General features: G+C 39.5%; 1 non-coding gene across 1 annotated transcript; it reads right to left on the reverse strand.

Moving 5' to 3' along the window:
* Positions 1 to 14,636: 14,636 nt before the first annotated feature.
* Positions 14,637 to 14,743, reverse strand: LOC141636170 (small nucleolar RNA R71). Its single transcript, XR_012540802.1, has one exon. It is a non-coding gene; the product is annotated as a small nucleolar RNA R71 (small nucleolar RNA).
* Between the last annotated feature and the right edge of the window lie 1,271 nt (positions 14,744 to 16,014).

A 16,014-nucleotide genomic window follows, 5' to 3' on the forward strand; every position in this document is an offset into this window, starting at 1 on the left:
CATGTGGTTATGTAATAGAATGTTTATGGTAAGGGGGAGTGTACTTAGATTATCCAGTAACACTAATTTGTGAGAGTGTAATTCATACTCTTTTGTATCCCTCATCTTTCTTATTTTAATTGCACCACATATGCAGATATCATAGCAGAGGAGGCAGAGGACGAGGAGGCAGCAGAAGGTTCTTCAAGCAACACGAATCGGGTTTTTGAGTGTCTCAACCATCTTAAGCCTGTTATTGGTATGCTATTCGATAAGCTTGAACTAGGTGTTGAGTTTTATGAAGCATATGCAAAAGAATGTAAGTTTGTGACTAGATTAAGCTCACAAAAGTCTAAAAATGGTGTCGTTACGCATAAAAAAGTTGTGTGTAATAAGGTTGGAGTATGTGACGCGAAAGGGAAAAATCACAGGAGGCAAAGGACTAGGATAGAATGTCCTTCTTGTATTAAATTTAAGCGTATTTTGGAGGAAGGTCCTTATATGGGTAAATACCAAATATATGATTTTCATGAAGGTCATAATCATATGCCACAAACACCATCAACAATGCTACATTTGACACAAACGAGAGAGTTGAATGTAGTTCACAAAAAAATGATAATTGACAACTCGAAAAATAACATAGGTCCAGTTAAGTCGTATAGGTTGTTCAAGGAGTATGTTAGAGGTTATAGGAATGTGGGTGCGTCATTGGAAGACTTTGAGAACTTTTCTAGAGATATCAAAAATTATTTATTAGAGGGGGATGCTCAAATGCTTATTGAGCATTTTATGAAGATAAAACACATGTGTCCCTCTTTTTATTTTGATTTTGAGGTAGACGAGATAGGTCGATTGTCACATGTGTTTTGGGCTGACCCTATTAGTATTAAAAACTATTTGCTATTCGGGGACACAACCTCTTTTGATACGACCTTTAGAAAACACAAGTATAGGATGATATTTGGCCCTTTCACGGGGTGGATAATCATAAGAGATGCGTGACCTTTGGGGCTGGACTTATTATTAATGAGAGCAAGGACTCCTTTGCTTGGCTATTTACGAAATTCGTAGAGGCTATGGGGGGTCGTCATCCAGTTTGTATGATAACTGATGAAGATGCGGGGATAGAAGAAGGAATGAAATCAGCCTGGAAAGACAAGGTGCAACACAGATATTGCATGTGGCACATACTAAAAAAGTTGCCTGAGAAGGTAGGGCCTGTAATATGTAAAGATACAGAGTTTCTGAAGAAGATAAACCGATGTGTTTGGAGCGAAGAAGTGCAGCCGCTTGAATTTGAGGAAAGGTGGACAACACTAGTTGAATCTCATGGGTTGTCGGATAACGAGTGGCTTAAGGAGAAGTACAACATTATAAATATGTGGGTTCCAGCTTACTTTCGCGATCTGTTTTTAGGAGGTTTGATGAGAACGACCTCCAGGTTAGAGTCAGAAAACCACTTTTTCAGCAACATCACTAATCCTAATTTAACCCTAGTTGAGTTTTGGATGAGATTTAAGAGTGCAATGGATGCACAAAGATGGACTCATTCGAAACTCATTGCACAATAAAAAACTCCTTCCCCCAATTTAGCCCTAGAAAAGCATGCATCAGAAATCTACACTCCAACAATTTTCGGCGAGTTTCAAAAGGAAGTCGAAGCAGCTTGCTATTCATGTGGTGTTAGGGATAAAGAAAAAGATAAAACCTATCCAATTATATACCATATATCATAGATCAAGTTCGAAATAAAACGTATAAGGTTGCTTTTAAGAAGGATGATGTTTCAGTGGTATGCACTTGCAAAAAGTTTGAAAGACATGGAATACTCTGTCGACATGCTTTGTGTGTCTTTAAAGACCGGGGAATTCAGAAAGTTCCAAGTGACTACCTGCTTAGTCGGTGGAGCAAACTAGCAACCTGCCAGCCAATCGGCCAGTTGCTTGCTGTTTGTACATCAATGGATGTACGGAAAAACAAAGTTGGTGAGTTATGGTCAGAGTTGTTTATTTGTGTGGCACTCGTTGAATAGAGTCATGGGCATTGTGATGAGTTGCTTGAGATTTTGCGTGAGTTGAAGGAAAAGGTAAAAAATTCCCCTGATGAAAGTTGAAATACTGGTATTGCAAAGGTAAAGGACAAGAATGCTGAAATCGGGATGCTTTTAGGAACAAACATCCCTAGTGAGATTAAGGTTTTGCCTCCAAGGCAGTGCAAAAACATAGGCTCGGGGAAAAGGCTGATCTCACAAAGAGAACGAGCCGAGGAAATGAACAAGAAAGCGCTAAGAAAATGCAGGGCATGGGGAGATGGCGAACCACGACAGTAGGAATTGCGACCGAAGGACAACCGACAATCAGTAGAGTAATTTTTTTTAAAGAATATTTAAAGCATTCGACCTTTGCCTTATTGAAAAATTCGGGATTTTTATTTTATTTGATAGATGTTGGACATTTGCCTTATTGAATAATTCGAGACTTTTTATTTTATTTGATAGATTTTCGACATTTCCTATATTGAATAATTCGGGACTTTTTATTTATTTGATAGATGTTGGACTTTTTTTCTTAAAATGAATGAATGTAACACTTATAGAATGTAAAACCCGAGTGTTCCTGTCACCATTATTTCGTGCACATACAACGATATTTCATGCACATACACATGTATTTCATGCACAAAGAACGTTATTTCTTGCACACATTAGGCGAGTATCAAGAAACCTTACAGCGATTAATTTATTCACTGTTTCACCAGATTTGGTAATCCAAAATGAGAATATCCCAACACTAAAATGTGATCAATTGAAATGAATCTTCCTGTACGACAAGTCTTTAAAATTCAAAGTGACGATCTGAGCGAAAATATTAAGAAACCGGAGAAATGTACATGGTTTAATTATGCACATCATGGTTATTTCATGCACGTAGAACGTTTTCTAATGCAAGATTAAGACAAGTATTAAGAAACCGGAGAAATGTGATCTACCACTACATCCTTCTTTGCTACCACATCCCCAACCGTCGAAGTTAATAATAAAATTCCAAAATCTAAATTAAAATACAACATTTTAAAAGTTCACTTGAGATTACTTTAAGATTTGACCTTGGACAAATGAGTTACATATTTCATGCATGCACACTGTTATTTCATGCATGTGGAACATTTTTTAATGCATTTACGATGTTAGAGAGATTTCCGTACAACCTTTTCGTTGTCCAATTTTGAAAATTATCTCTCGTTTTCGTTGCCTCGTGACATGTTCGTTGTCCAATTTTGAAAATTGTCTCTCGTATTTGTTGCCTCGTGACATGTTTCTAGAATTAGTCCAGAAACATGACTTCATGTCTTACACGCCTTACATATTCCAAAATCTAATATGTACTCTCAAGACTTAGTGTACTACATATTCCAAAATCTGATATGTACCGAGAATCTAATATTATAGGGTCTACTCCTTTTTCACATCCCTCGATTCAAGGAATCAGATCAAAAAATGGCTCAGTGTTTCGAATTTTGTATTAGGTCATCTGCCACTCCCTTTGCACATCCCTCGACTCAAGTGTTTAGAAAATATCACCTAGTGATAATCCTACAAAAAGGGGGGGGGGGGGATGAGGGAAATACTGTTACGTAAAAGTCACTCCGAGACAAAATCTAATGAAAAGAAGATTAAAATTAGGCAAAATTTAAATTAGGCATTCGAAAGTTCTTTATATTTACCTTTCTTGTGTTTCGCTTCTATTTGATGAGACGTGCAATCATACTCGTAGCATATTAATCCAAATCCTACATATAAATTTCATTTGACAACAAATATTGAAAGGCTTGAAATAAAATATACTGAATAATGTTTACAAAAGTTTGTTGAAAAATTTATACCTCGTAAGAACGCTCATCAGTCCATGATGCTTTATCACACAAATTTTCTAGCCACTTTAACAAATAAACTTGTGGACATGGGCCACGAGCCGGTCTGTGGATTTGGGCCACCTACCGATCTGCGGTCACGGGCCACCTGCACGCCAAGTCAATCTATGGACATGCAGCGGTCTAGAAAGCCACGCTCGGCGGCGTAAATGCTTTTGACCGGATCATTTTAGATCGGTCGGTTTCGTCTCGATAAAGGTCTCGAAACGATTAGAGATGTTCGGAGTCGCCACCAAGCATTTGTGGGATGCTTGGAACCCGTTCGAATCCACTTTATACCTCGGTCAAACGAAGCACAAAGCAGTGTTTGACATAGGTACTAGAGATAAGGACTCGTCCCCCTTTTAGCATTCTATGCCTAAAATGACTCTCGTACGCCCTGGATTAGGCCATCCACTATCCAAAGGTTTTGAGTAAGGGGTGAGGGTACGTATTGGGAAGCCCTTTAATCGGACACCCAATCCCGCCCGCCTTAGCGGCCTCTACTGATCGATCGTGGTTGTTTAAGTGCAAGAGTTGATAAAACGGTGTAAATGCATGAATGCACATCCAAAAGTGTTAACCTAACATGTGAGCTTTCTAAGTGGGTTTGTTAATCCAAGTATCAAGCATAAGATGTTAAGTTAGATTTCTAGTTTATTTGCATGTGAGAACGGAAATTAACATCCATTTACCAAATTCGGGTTATGATGCTTAACACGATTCATTTATTTTAAAAAGTGTGTCAAATAACAAAGTGTAAAAACGCAAACTTGTCAATCTGATCCGTCATGTATTCGGATTAACCGTAATCGGATTAAACTTGTTTAAAACCGTTTTTTATGGTTAATGATTTGCAAGTACGATTTACGTGACTCGGAATAAGTACTATTATGTTAGTAATATTCGTTGTCGTGTTTGTAAGTTTGAAAGGCATTGTAAAATGTGTAAAAGGAAAATGTTTGATTTGAACTAATTATGTTAAGTTCAATTATTTGTAATTAGTCAAGTTTGTCATCGTACTTGAATTAAACCAACATGGTATAAAGAACCAAGGATGATTATGAGTTATGACTAATATGTTTGCAAATGTAAATAAATGAGAAAATGGTAAATAAAAGAAAAGGGTGTTAAAATACCCATTAAAATGTAATTAACCAATAATATCACCGGGTCACGGAATAAACCGTCATGGTATAAAGAACCAAGGATGATTTTTGTAATGGTCAAAATATGTTTATCATAAAAATGAATTAAAACGGTAAATAAAAGAAAAGAATTTCTTTTTAAAATGTAATTAACCAATTAATATCATCGAGTCACGGAATAAACCGTCATGGTATATGGAACCAAGGGTGATTATAATTTATGGTTAAAAAGTTTGTCATAAAAATGAATTAAAACATTTGAAATGGTAAAAACCGATTGCAAATAAGAAATGAAATAAAGAGGAAAGACGAGAACAAACACGGATGAGTCAGACCTGGACACCCACAAGAGGCGCGAGCCTCCCTGCATAGCAAGGAGCTTCTGTCTCAGGCCAAAACTCGGTTTTGGCTCGTCTAACCTATATTTGAATCGTGTTATTCATTGTTCATGTTTATAAAGTTTTGAAAACAGTAAAGATATGAAATAAATGAGATGATTACACCCTCAAACTTACGTGTATTGATGTTTGCGTGGTAGACGACTTTAGAGACGGTTTTCTCGTAGTGACTACTCGCGATCAAAGAAGTTTAAAAAGGTGCCTTAAAAAAGGATTTAGTTTTGAAAATGAGTTAAAAATATGTTAATTAAAACATGTTGATTGATGAATTGAGTTGGTCAAATGGGTTGGTCGAATTCACGGCGACGGTACCAAACAAAATGTGTAAGGCTTGTGTTTACGATCGGTAGGTCGTAAACACGTGTCAATTTGTTGACTTAGGAAGTCGAGTATAGAAGTTTAAGGGAGATGTGAGGGGGCAGACTCTCGCGTAAGAATTGTGGTGTGTGGAGGTGGGTATTTATAGAGAAATATGGGATGGTAGGTCGGTTGAGTTTGCTTGGAGGCTAAGCACACAGCTCCTTTAGGCGCGAGCTACCTCGTGATGTAAATGGGTGTATTGTCCCTTTCAATTTGGACGTGGTCAATTCTCCATCCATTATTGATTTGTGGTAATCAAATAGGATGTCGTGTAACAATATGGGCATCTAATAATATGATTTTGGTGTTACTTGAGGTAGGTGTTTTGTGTGCTTGACTCAGGTTTGACCCGTGTGAGTCGGGATTTGAATTTCGAGTCGGTTTTTGGCCCGGTGTCGGTTTTGAATCTAGTTAGGGTGAATTTAATTGAAATGACATGATAAAGACATTCATGGCATTATTTTTGATATTCGGGGTTTGGGTTGACTTGGGCTGACTTAGGTTGACTCGAATTGCGGGTTTCTGAGTCGGTTTTGGGTCCGAAGACTATTGTAACTCTAAATAGTGTTATTTTAATGCAAATGAAGTTAGAAAACATTTGAAATCATTTTTTATATCTGAGTAATGCATTAAACCGTCTCATATATAGCCAATCCACGCACGCATATCAAAAACACGTTATAGTCCGATCATCATCGAGTGGTTTTTGGAAGGTGCATATACTGGGTATCTACAGAGCCCCCACTTTGACTGAGGCTTGGACAGGGCGAAAGTCAAAGTATGATCTCCAGGTCAATCGAAGATTACAACCTGAAGACCATTGCGACGTCAAGGAGACTCAAAAGGGTTTGAGTCAAGGAACTGCCGTCGGGAAGGGCGACGTCGAGGCGACTCGGGGATTCAAGTCAAAGACCTGCCGTCGGGAACATTTTAGAGTCTGCCGACTTCCGATGCGGGTCGTTTAAAGTCCATTAGATTACGTATAAAGGCTCGCCAGCCATAAGAAGGAGTCATACCTGAGGCATCTTCGGGATACGTCCTTGAATCTTTTGCGCGCAAAGGCTCGCCATACGGTGTTGAAGGTGGTGCGTTTTGAGGCTCGCCAGCCATAGGAATGAGTCATACCTGAGGCATCTTCGGGATATGTCCTTGAATTGCTTCTTGTGCGCGTGCAAAGGCTCGCTAGCTGTGATAAGGAGTCGTACCCGAGGCATCTTCGGGATAAGTCCTTGAGTCGTACCTTGTTTGCGGACAAAGGCTTGCCAGCTTGTGAAAAGGAGTCGTACCCGAGGCATCTTCGGGATACGTCCTTGAGTTGTGTCTTATTTGCGGAAAAAGGCTCGCCAGCCATATGCGTTGTAAGGCTCGCCAGCCATCTATGGTCGAATGATCGACTGTGGAAAATAGCATGTGTGACATCCATCTAAAAATCGGCACTCGCTGGGGAGTTAGAAATTTCTCAGGACTCGCCGGGGATATGAGTTGCTGCTCGCTGGGAGGTAGCGTAAGCCATGTAATCGGCGGGTTTAAAGCTCTTGGACATGATGGGTCGCCGTTTGTGACACCCCGCGATAACGCGAAAAACATAACTTATAAAATTCAAGCGGAAATTTGGAAATTTTTGAAACTTTTAAAAATTAAAACGCGGGTTTAATAAATTCCAAAACATAAATAAACAATGCGAAAATAAAGTTTAAATTATACAAACGCGATTGTCAAGGTGAGGGAAAATATATTCCTCGAATGACAATATAATAAAAAGTGAGTCTAAGCAATCCTAATAATCCGACTACAAGGCCAAAGTGCTCGCTAGCTCACACATGTCTTCACCCAATAGATGCACCAACTAATACCTATCATTCATGTAAACATGAACGCCACAGTCAGTGAGGAGTAATTCAACGTTCTCCCAGCCACGAAATGTCAAAACGAACATAACAAAGAACTAAAATAGGTAAGTCATGCAAGATACTTACAAAAGATATGAATATCAAGTTTATATTTAAATATGGCAATTAAATGAGATGGAACAAGATAGATCGACATTAGCATGATACCGATTAAACTACTCATGTGAGAAAATTAAATAATATGAAAGATGGGAATACGGTAATCTACACCAAAGCACGCGTTTCAAGGAAATGCAACATAGATGTGAGATTAGAATCCGAAGCATGTGAAGCAGTTAAGTAAGGAATCAACCAATGCAAATTACAAGAATAGAAACTGTAGCCATTACTGGGAAAACCACTTAGCAAACATTGCACAGGACGTGGCTACTAATGTCACATTCATACTTATGGCTTGCATCTCACCATAAGAACAGATGGGAACATCAATCCCGATGATCATATCGCAACTAGAGGGCTTATAGCTCACCCCTAGTATCCGATATGACCAAGAGAAACAACACAAGGCATAACTCTTGCCTTGAAAGACAAATACCAATATCTATAACCAAGCAAGACCTTTACTACTCATATATCAAAATATAATTCCCCTGGTAGGACAACAATTGTACTCCCAAGACTCAGTCCTAGTCTAAATCTGGTCAGACTCTCGGGACAACACAGTTCCCGATTCGACATGCGACAGGACAGTCCGCATCCAAGACCCGAACCCTGAATCGGAAATCGAGAACCCACAATCGGCAGGACAGTCGGAAAGAGGTGGAAGATATGAGCTAAATCCACAATCGGCAAGACAGTCCGAAAGAGGCGTAAAGATAAGTCAAGAAATACGGTATAGCATTAAGGCATTATCAAACGAATAAGACTCAACCAAGCGATACAAATTAACTTGGAAAGAGACTACTACATGTAATGAACCGATGATAAACCAAGTGAGACATTTCATGCCAAATCATAATCATGAATATGAATAAGTAACCCATTTCTTCAATATTTGTCACTTGAATAAAAATGTAAACAAACGAAGATGAACCATTTATAATAAGCAAAACAAGCATCCAATTATAAATGACTCAATTTAATTAAATAAGTAGAATAATTCACTCATATTTGAGATACAATAAATAAATGAGGATGAACGGATTAAAAATTCATATTATAGGTAAGTGAGACATTTCATCGAATTTTGACTTGAATAAATAATAAATCCCACTTTTATGATTAGTGTGCGAAAAATATATGAATAAACGATATTTAACGAATTAAGTCATATAAGACGGGAGATAGAATTTAAATAATAACCACAAACGAAATATTCATAAGACAACACCATCTTATAAACTGGGCCAATAACCAAAAGCACGACTCAGCCCAAATTGATAAGCCACAACTCCTATGGTCCGATGGAATCAAATACAGCAGCCTTTCCCATCCAACATAAGACAAAAAGGGAAGGAGGGAAAGAAAACAGGGGCATGACTTGTGAGTGTATCCCCTGCCCCGAGACTGACCCGAGCAACCAGGCCATGGCCACGCTGCCAGCCTACGGTCGGTCACCTGTCGAACTCCAACACAGCTCCCACAAACATCTAAACGGGGCAGCCACAATGACCACCCAAACAGCCACCAACAACCGTGCAACAACAACTAAAACGAGACAAGTTTAAGTCGGGTTTTATATACATGAACGAGACGTAAATTAACACGATAATTCCATATATACAAAGGACCAAATTCCGTCCAAAGATAGTCCGAACAGTTCCTCCACGACTGCTCAAAACAGCCCACATTTCTGCCTAAAACCCGTGCTAAAATAGTCCCAAGAAACGGTCCAATGAACACACACAAAACGTCCCAAACTCAGCATGTAATCGTCTCAAAATTCATCACAAAATCTGCATTGTTAAGCACCAAAACCGGTCCCGACAAGGTACCATTTTTCACATCTAAAAACAGTCCTAGTAACACTTATTCCTACTCCCTAACAGTCTCAAACAACCACTTGACCAACAACCAAAAGCCGGTCTGAAGCAGAGTAATATGCCGCCTCAAACCAGCCCGTTTCCAACATTAATTTGCGACGGAAATATAGAACAAATAAAATATGAACAACAACCCCTAAATCCACCCCAACGGCAACCATGGTAACTGTGAAAACATGCCAATTTACCCGTCATTTTGAGCCATTAACCGAGCTCAAGTAAATGGAGCTCAAGACAGCAATCGGGACTCAAAACTGTTCCAATCCAACACCAATGTGGGACAAAAATTTATTATACAAATGAGAAAAATGTACAGAACCAAAATTTATCAGAAAAAGAACACATAAAACAACACATAAGACGGAATTTCGACGTTTTGTCGAGTAACCTATCACCGTTACCTTTTTGCCCTTCAAAACTCTGAGAAAATGTAACACCCCCATACTCCAAGTGCCTTACTAGGACCACTTAAGGCATGGAAGTGCTACCATCTCGGTTACCTGAGGCAATGATAATCATAAGACAATAAAGAAACGTACTTTAAAAGTAAACATAGTTTAAGTGATTACATGATCAAAACCAAAAGCGATAAATCGAAATACAAGGTTCTCGGACGGTCTCATCGCTAAAACTATCAAAGCTACAAAACACCGTCGACACAATGGAAGACTTCTAAGCGCCACGTGATGACTCATCTCGGCTATCCCATACGCGTCATATCATACACGCTCAATAATCGCTCACCACCCCGAATGGATCACCACAGTTTTTAAAACATTAAACGGGGTCAGTACTAATCACACAATTTATATAACCAACAGTACAGTAAACAACACAGCCCAAACAGTCACACAAAATCATCCACACCAATCAATCTCCGTCACCGATCGTCCACCTGGACGACCACCGCCGGTGGGGGACCGCAGCCGTACCCACCAAATCCCCGCTCATCATACCGAGCGATAACCCTGCCCCATTAATGTGCACATCCCCTCCCGTGGCGGGTTCCACGGAGGGTGAAACTAGGGCGTGAAGCCACTCCCGCAAGTGACTCCACTCAGCCGAGAACGCATCTCGAGAACCAGAGACAAAATATCACAACCATCAACAACAATCAATCAACAACCGTCATAAAACCAATACGATAATAATCAGCAATTACACAACACCAACAATGCATTATGGGACTAATACTGAGTAGGGAAACCCTACCTGGAATGCAACACAAACATCAGACGATCTAGCAGCTGTCTCAAAACCTTTCCTCTACGAACCCTTCTCCTATACACATAATCATACAATCACTACCACATCAACATAAACATAGAAAACCCCCAATCCCAAAATTAGGGTTTAACGAAACTTAACGAAATACTATAAAATTGGTATGTAGATCTTATCCTTGACACAAGGAACACTATGATGCAAAGAACGAGATGATCCGACACTCCTAGCCTTGGGGATTTGCCAACAACGTAACGAGAGAGAACTACGTAACTCCTTTTTCTTTTGAAAGGTTTAGAAAGGATAAAAGTGATTAAAGAAACTAACGGAAACCTTTTATATTAGCAAAACCCAACAAAACAACCCCGTAAAACACACTTACTCGATCGAGTAAGTGACGTACTCGATCGAGTGCCGCCTACTCGATCGAGTACCAAGGCTACTCGATCGAGTACCCTACAGGTCAGAAACTATTTTAAACAGCAACTCACCCTTACTCGACAGAGTAAGGCCTACTCGATAGAGTACCCAGAGACTCATAAAATCGTAGTATTACAGTCTTCCCTCCTTAAAAAGAACTTCGTCCCCGAAGTTCAACCCATACCTAAAAACAACCATACTAACTCGACCAAGACACAACAACATACTAAGAACTCAAGAACTCGACCAAACATAAAACATGAACTCTTAACATCCACTCCACCAACTATGTTTACTTCCACAACATGACTCACGATATCTTATCTACCACATCATAAACTCTCCTGACACTAACTCCATACACTACCAACTACCATCCTCTAACGCTGCTAGCTCCATAATATATCATCCACTCCCAAATCCAAAATCAAGACACTCATAGACATCAAACGGAATGTTACATTCTACCACCCTTAAAAGGAACTTCGTTCTCGAAGTTTACTCACACTCATAACCTCATCATCCAACTGTCAACACTAGTGAAATATTCTCACACTCCTAAACATCAACTACTACAAGCATGGCCATGGCCTTTTAACAACATAAACCACAAAATATACAACTTCATTCTTTATGCTACACCAACACTCTACTGTGAATATACTACCATATGCACAACTATCAAAATCTCTTTTATCGCATCCTACTACTCTTAAGATAAAAGTTACGTCCTCGTAACTCACTAATACTATATCCTTAGTTATATCTTCTCATTATTCTCATCACCCTCACATGTCATAGATAACCACCTATACTCTAAGCACTCGCCATGCATATATCCAAGGCTCTCTTACTTAAACAATTCTCATACTTCAATTCACTCGTCACACCCCTAACCTGTACCTCAAAATCTTTAGCTTAACCCAAAACTTCAACTTTTCCACATTACCGCAATACGACATACCTCTCTATATAAACTATATAAAACTCCCATCGTCAAAAGCATAACTCACGATCCACACTTGTTACGTACACTGACACTAGCTCCTCAAGTTCTTTTCTTTCATTACCACTGATGCGTGTCTTTTATATGATGTTTTACGTCCTGTTTTACACGCATTTCAGAGCTCATTTTAGTAGTTTATGCTACTATTCCCCCTCTTTCCGTCTACTTTCGTGTTTTTGTACATTATTGCAGAAATGTGAAGAATTCAACGGAAATTGAGCTAAATCCGTCCCCGAGTATCCTGCATTGCATTTGACGTGAAGAATTCACTTAAGGAACGAGCTTGGTGCGCGTTTCAAGGCCCAAAAGACAAATCCACGAGATTATAGAAGCCAACTATCAGCTACTTGGTCGATCGACCGCGCCTTGATCGATCGACCAACTGCGGGTTCCGGTAGCTCTTTGTTCGCTTCGGGCGCGATCGATCGACCGCCATGCTTGGTCAATCGACCAAGACGCTAATCAGACGTGAATAAGAAGATCGAGGAAAAGCAAGCCCATTGTGTTTAGGTTTTGATAATAAGTATTACGTATATTTTTCTATATAACGTAACCTAGAACATTCAGAAAAGGAGGAAGTTCTTATTCAGTTTTCAATTCCGTTTAGTTTGAGTTTATTAATTAGGGTTCGAGGATTACTTCGGTATTGAATACAATTCACTGTTGCATTCGGCTTTGTTCTTTTCCTTCGCAATTCACACGGTATTCTCTCGTTTTATTCAGTTATTTTGCATTCATTCGTAGTTGTAGAATTGCTAGATCAGTTTCCCCAAAGCCGAATTGCCGTCTTATGTTAATTGTTTATTTTACCGCATTAATCATGAATTCTGTAGTTTATTTAGCCAATTTTATTGTTGCCTTTAATTTCAGTATGAGTAGCTAAATTGCTTGTGCTAGGATTTAGGGGGACTTTAGGATTAGGCGGCGTAGAATTAACATGGATTGATATCGCGGGTCAGTCGATCGACCGCCATACCTGGTCGATCGACTGGCCACGTGAGGTTTTACCTTCGTTTTAATTGTTTTAATTCTTTATTCGACGAATCGAGTGCACACGGCTAGTTGAATGTTTAGGATGTGACTGACCCATTAGATCGAGAGATAGGGACAGTTGTTAGATCACCAATTAAAATGACTAAACTATGCTGAGATCGAAAGAAAGGTAAAGTTTAGATTATTAGTCACTTTTCAGGACGAGAGTCAGTATTAGTGATATTAGGGACTTATAGCGAGATCGAAAGATGTTATCTGTAAAGAGTGGACTGAGAGGACCTCTTGTTTTCCCGCCTCATGTGTTTGATTTAGACCGACTTAGTTTTTTGCTTGAAACTATAGTGAACCGACCATCCTAGTACCCTTCTTTATATTTGATTTAATATATTTCTTTAGTTTAATTTTTATTGTTATTAGCTATAGACCAAATCAAACCAACCCCCACTCTTGTTACCTTAGACTAAATTTAGACAACTTTTAATTACATTCGCCTCCTTGTGGTTCGACCCTGTTACCACTAGCCTAGGTTAGTTTTAATAGGAATTATAAATATTATTCTTGGTGCTCACAACGATGGGTATCAAATTTTGGTGCCGTTTCCGGGGAGGCAATTGTTCTAATTTTTAGTTGTTTTATTTTAGTCTGTTTCTTAGTTTAAGGGACATCCGTTCCTTAAACTTTTCTTATATTCTTTTTGTAGTTTCTTCTTATGCGCAGGTCACAGGGTGGTGAATTAGTACCTTTCAATCCTGAGATTGAGAAGACCTTGCGTGAGTTGAGACGATCATCTAGGATATTGCCGACAGAGGAAGAGCTTAGTACTCTGTCTAGTTACTACGAGAACGAATTGTTCGAAGAAGACCCACCTACATCTCCTGCTTCTACCTCTTGGTGAGACAGTCACATCTCCAGGAAATTCCAGTCATGGTGAAGAAGCAACTATAGCAAGTCATTCTGAGCCGACAGCTGCAAATCTATAGAAGGGGTTCGAATTACCTGGAGCTGATAGGAAATTCGAACCGAAGCCTTCCTATATCAACTTAGTTGAGAGGAACTAGTTCGGGGGTACTGCAAATGAAGATGCAGCCAAGCATATGGAGATATTTATCAATTATTGCTGCTCTATACCCCCACCGACCGGTGTGACCCAGGACCAGATAAAGGAGACCATGTTTATATTCTCACTCCGTGATGCTGCAAGGGAGTGGTACAGAGATCTGGATCGAGCCGCTCATGGGATCACCGACTGGAATTCTTTGACCTTGGCATTCTACAAGAAATACTTCACTGCCTCGAAGACGAATGCCATTAGAGCTCAGATCACGAGCTTTAAACAGGGACCTGATGAGAACTTTCATGAAGCATGGGTCCGTTTCAAGAAGCTGGTGCGAACTATTCCGCACCATGGGTTCGAAAAATGGAGTCTTTGCAATCAGTTCTATAACGGGCTGTATGACGATCAGAGGGCTATTTTGGATCTGCGACCAATGGCCGATTTTTGAGAATATGGGAGAGACTAAGGGGTGGAAGATCATTGATGACTTAGCCACCCATAAAGTGAATATGGGAATTCGAGTGGCAATCGAGGAGGAGTCTTTGAATCCCCTCTCGTAGCGCATTAGAGGCTCTTGACACGTCCGTCGCGCACTGTCAAAAATAACCAATGGCTCTAACTAATATAGCTAGGGAAGTCGGGTCGAATCCACAGAGAGGTAGGAATTTGTCGGCTAAATTCAAGTTCGTCTAAGTAACCAAATTGGGGGTTTTTGAAATGTGATTTCTAAACTAAGAGAATAAGGAAAGAGGAATAAAGGAAGGAGTTTAATAGATAAAAGAGAATAGCTAAGACAAATCGGTTCACCATAATTATCCGGTCGAGTAATCTAGGTCCCAGGTCAATGCAGTACGGTCTAAGGGGTAGCGAACGTCACCTTTCGGTCCTTAATTCACCCTAAAATGTAAACAGTTTAACTTTCGCCCTCATTTTGCAATATTCTATTGTTCGCTACTAGTCCGCCTCTTCCAACCTTTCGGTCTAGGTTAAGGTCCACCAAGAATAAGGGTCTAATTGCGTCGACTCAATTAGGCAATTACAATTAATTGTAGCATTTAAACAACAAAGACAGTCGATATTAACCTAGTAGATCGATTACTCTCCCTTCAAATCATGGGTCCCCTATAGTCTTAGCATAGGGAATTAGCTACTCATAATCGTCGGATTGACAATTGCAATAACTAAATAATCAAAACTAAGCATGATAACAACTATTAAGAGATCGATTGAACAATTATAAAGCAAAGAGAGAAAAGGAATTAAAAGTAGTAAATATGATTAAGAAATAAATTAAATTGATAATACCGAATCTGAGTGACAAAAATGTAGAGAATAGAAATCCAAGAACAGTAACAAGAGTAGCAGTCGAAATGTACGTAGTGAAAGAGATAGGAGTAACGTGATGTTCTCCTCAGTCTTATACTGAAAAATTGTCTTAAACCTAATCTATGGACTGATTACAAAAGCCCATAAAAGATTAGGCGGAAATAACCCAAAAGCACACGGAAACCCTTCGATCGAGTAGAGGGATTACTCGATCGAACACCAAAACGCTCGATCGAGTCAGGACGACCTCTCGATCGAGCACTGCTTGCTGAACTTCCTCGATCGACTCCTTGAACTGGTCG

This window comes from Silene latifolia, chromosome Y, assembly GCF_048544455.1.
Source record: "Silene latifolia isolate original U9 population chromosome Y, ASM4854445v1, whole genome shotgun sequence".
In the NCBI taxonomy this organism is placed as follows: domain Eukaryota; kingdom Viridiplantae; phylum Streptophyta; class Magnoliopsida; order Caryophyllales; family Caryophyllaceae; genus Silene; species Silene latifolia.